Source organism: Rattus norvegicus, chromosome 7, assembly GCF_021556685.1.
Source record: "Rattus norvegicus strain SHRSP/BbbUtx chromosome 7, alternate assembly SHRSP_T2T, whole genome shotgun sequence".
NCBI classification, from domain to species: domain Eukaryota; kingdom Metazoa; phylum Chordata; class Mammalia; order Rodentia; family Muridae; genus Rattus; species Rattus norvegicus.
This window is the reverse complement of record NC_141540.1, coordinates 134,099,901-134,104,420: the sequence shown is the minus strand read 5'-3', so window position 1 is coordinate 134,104,420 and position 4,520 is coordinate 134,099,901. Positions and strand designations below refer to the sequence as shown.

The 4,520-nt window shown below is 43.1% G+C and overlaps 1 pseudogene; it reads right to left on the bottom strand.

The window, feature by feature from the left end:
• Positions 1-2,357: 2,357 nt before the first annotated feature.
• Positions 2,358-2,457, bottom strand: LOC148004941 (U6 spliceosomal RNA; annotated as a pseudogene).
• Positions 2,458-4,520: the final 2,063 nt, after the last annotated feature.

Here is a 4,520-nt window from a genome sequence, read left to right as displayed (position 1 = left end):
AGCCAGGACGCTCAACTCATGTCTGCCCAGATGCTTGATCTCTGGTCAGGTCAGTGACCTTCGGCTGTTAAGCTTTACCGTAATTTGTAATACAGTTGTGGAAAATCAGCACAGAAGGTAAGGTATAAAACAGATTGATGACCTAAGAAAAGACTTTGGAAAGTACTTTTGCTTTTTATAGGGCAGAGAAATCTGTGTGTCATATCCCACTGCATTTATAACGGCCACAGCTTCCCTCACGCCTACAGACGCTACAAAATCCCCACCAGGGAAGAACGGCTGGTCGTCTCATCACAGCAGAAAAGAAGCGGCAGCAGGCATGCGCAAGCTGCTCTTACTGCGCCCTCAGTAGGGCAGGAACGGGGAGGGAACGCTGGCCCTCAGCTTGCTTTCTCCTTTTTATTTGATCCAGAACCTCAGTTTAAGGGATGGGACTGCCCACTTTCAGGTTGTTTCAATCTTGGAGGAAATCGTTACACAGTGCATTCTAGGAAAAGTGATCTAAAGTGGGAGGTAGGTCAGTAACTGCCAGAGGTTAAATTTAGCTATACTCGACAGCAGGTGACAAGTTTGGGTATGATGAAGTGCCTCTACTTTTTTTTTTTTCTTTTTTTTAAAGATCAATGCATTTATTTTATATGAGTGCTCTATCTGCAGGTACACCTGCATGCCAGGAGAGGGCATCAGATCCCATTACAGATGGTTGTGAGCCACCATGAGGTTGCTGGGAATTGAACTCAAGACCTCTGGAAGAGCAGTCAGTGCTCTTAACCACTGAACCATCTCTCCAACCCATTGGTCTACATCTTGACTGTGTGATCCTTTTTACATGACTCTATACATTATCCAAAATTCATAGGAGAATGAATTTCACTGTAGTATGTATGTATGTATGTATGTATGTATGTATGTATGTATGTATGTATGTATGTATACAGGGGGCTGGAGAGATGGCTCAGCAGTTAAGAGCACTGGCTGCTCTTCCAGAGGTCCTGAGTTCAATTCCCAGCAACCACATGGTGGCTCACAACCATCCTGTAATAAGATCTGGTGCCATTTTCTGGTGTGTCTGAAGACAGCTACAGTGTACTTATATAAATAAAAAATTAATAAAAATATTAAAAAATACGTATGCAAATACATATACAAACACATACACGAACCCACACCCACAGTTCTGTTTTTGAGAAAGGGTCTCACCACATAGCCCAGGTTGGCCTGGAACTATGTAGACCAGGCTAGCCTTCAACTCAGAGATCCGCCTCTGGAATTAAAGGCATGTGTACCACACCTGGCACTATAAAGAACTTTATATACATATTTGTCTTTCACCTTAAAATAAACAGATTGGCAGAATTTTAGATAGCTTTAACTCCATAAAATTCTATCATTTCAAAGTAATTCAGGAATTTATTCAACGATTTAGAAATATAAGCTGAGCGTGGTAGTGCACAGTTGTGATCCTGGACTGGTGAGGCAGAGGCAAGGCTGCCAGGAGTGATAGCAGTCTGGTCTTCCGTGTGAGACCCTGCAGGAATGCAGTTCTGGAAAGATCCCCAGCACTAGGGGTGAGAGACAGGTGGATCCCTGGAGCTTGAGGGCCATCTAGGGTAGGTGAATTGGTGATCAAGCTCCTGTCTCAAAAAAAAAAAAAAAAAAAAAAAAGATGGTGGAGACTGAGGATGATTCATAACTTCAATTTCCACATGCAGGCATTCGTGTGCACACGTAGGCTCGCACACACACGCACAGCGCACACACAGAGACACACACACATACACACACATACACACTACAAACAAACAAAAAAAACCCCAAAACCAAAAATAAACAAACAACAACAACAACAACAACAAAGGTAAAAGACCTGACCAATTCCCAAGAGGCGAAGCTCACCCAAAGAGCCCACTCGCACCCCTGAGCTGCTGACACCACTGCCTAAAGGGCCTTCAGCACTAGGGTACAGCGTGTATCCCTCCCTGGACCTGAACCTGGGCCTCTCCAAGTTCAGGATGCTGCAGCCTTCTTCCAGAAGAGAGTCTTCTTGACACAGAGCACAGCTCAGGTTAAGCGCACGTTGGACCCCTGAATTATTGCCTGTGAGAATAAAAGTGGGAGTCATAGCAACAACAGACAAACAAAACAGACTCTAAGAAATGTCAGCAATAGTTATGGAAGTGCACACGATACAGAATGCTATTGAACATCTTTCTATGATGCGTTTGTTTCTAGGATATATTAACAAAGTGTGTTATTTAGGGACATTTTAATGTTTTTGTTGGCATATATCAATCAATCATCATGATGAGTTTCATTATGGCATTTCTTGCCTGTTCAGAATGTACTGTGGTCACATTAAAAATATGGACTCCTTCACAGATTTGTATACACCCTTGTGCAGGGGCCATGTTAAGCATGTGGTTTGAATTTTAGAATCTGGGTTACTAAAGCAAGCACAGCCTTATTTTGGCCATGTATGCTGTTTTCTTTTGTTCTTAGCCCTGCCCGCTTCCCTTCCCCATTCTCTACTCCCTCTGGTCAGCCCCGCCTCCCCTCAAACAGCTCTTTCTGCGTTGATGGTGTGGTTATGATTCTACTCTCTTTTCATGAAATGCGTTCTTCAGATAGTGTTATTTATATTACTATAAAAACAAATACACAGATGCTGGTCCAGTGATTCTCTTTTCTCTTTTCTGAGGCAGGGTTTGCAGTCCTGTCTGTCCTGGAGGCCCTTATGTAGACCAGGCTGGCCCCAAATGCAGAGATCCACCTGCCTTTGCCTCTGAGTGCTGGGATTAAAATCGTGTGTCGCCGCCGCCACACTTGGCCTCCAAACATTTTCTTATGGAAAATTTTAAGACAAAAAATTGAAAATCCCCCCTTATATATCATTCTCCACGATTAAGTCTGAGGAAAAAATATTTTTCTGCTGAGAAATTTGGAAGGGTGGTGGCTGTGTTTGTGCTGTTGTTTGTTTGTTTGTCTTGGTTTGGTTTAGTTCTGGTTTGGTGTTTTTGGCAGAAAGACTTTTAGGTACTTCTAACTTTTCAGATGCCATAGCAGAAATTTCCAGGTCAAAAATATGAATGGAAAGATATTTAAAATATATTTTACCTTACCAAAGGTCCTAAGTATAACTAGTGTATTTCACACTGAAAGCTTATAAGCTAATATAATAAATGACTGGGGGTGTGTGTGGCTGGAGAGATGGCTCAGAGGTTAAGAGCACTGACTGCTCTTCCAGAGGTCCTGAGTTCAATTCCCAGCAACCACATGGTGGCTCACAACCATCTGTAATGGAGTCTGACGCCCCCTTCTGGTGTGTCTGAACACATAATGTACTCACATACATAAAATAAATAATTCTAAAAACGAAATAAGTGAGTGATGGGGTAAAATCTTCGCAATGGGTTCATTAAGATGCTGCTTGTTAACAAGTGCAGTGTCGTTAACATTTTGGACTGAGGGGTATGCGCGGAGCTGGCCCTGCGCTCCATCAGTACCTACAGGGCTGGTGAGCAAGAACACACCAAGGTATGAGCAAGAACACACCAAGGTATAAATACATTTGCCAGTAAAGAAGTTTTCATTTCGAGACTGTTTGCTTCTTAGTGACAGTGAACTTAAAACTCTTTGTGAACAAGTAAGTTAGCTGCACTTTTAGAAATGCACACACGCCAAGCAACTCCTACTGCCACCAGCTTCTCTTCTGCAGTCTTGGACATTCCATAAGAGTGCATGTAAAAATCTAACCCACAGGGCATTTTTAAAGCAACTTAAATGGCTCTGATAAGAACTGGTATACATGGGGCTGGGGAGATGGCTTAGTGGTTAAGAGCACTGACTGCTCTTCCAGAGGTCCTGGGTTCAATTCCCAGCAACCACATGGTGGCTCGCAACCATCTGTAATGGGATCTGAAACCTTCTTCTGGTGTCTGAAGACAGCTACAGTGTGCTCACTCTACAGTGTACTCGCATACATAAAATAAATAAAAATCTTTAAAAAAAAAGAAGTGGTATACATGAAATGCTATTATTTAAAAAAATAATACAGAGACGAAGCTGGACAGACGTCCTAGCAATTAAGAGCACCTGCTGTACTTGCAGAGGACCAGAGTTCAAATCCCAGTACCATGTCATGTGGCTCACGCGCCTGGTGGAACTGTGAGCGCGCGCACACACACACACTCCCTATATCAAAACAAGTGCAGTGAGAATGGCGAGATGTAATATTCCAATACCCATGTCTATGAACTAGTCTAGCTGCAGCACACTAAGCAGATATTCTCTGTACCAAAAAAACACAGTATACAAGTCACAGTGTGGACCTCCATGGCTTTGGAGCAAACCTATGCCTCTTTTGGGGCATGCTGCTGTCTTTATACTTAACTTCGTGTAGGGATGGATCGGCTAACCATGGCATAATACCAAGCGACCACATTGAGTTTCTTCTTCTGAAATGGGCCAAGCCCACAATCTACACGTATAGGCCTAGCAACAAGCATTCCATAGAAGTGGGG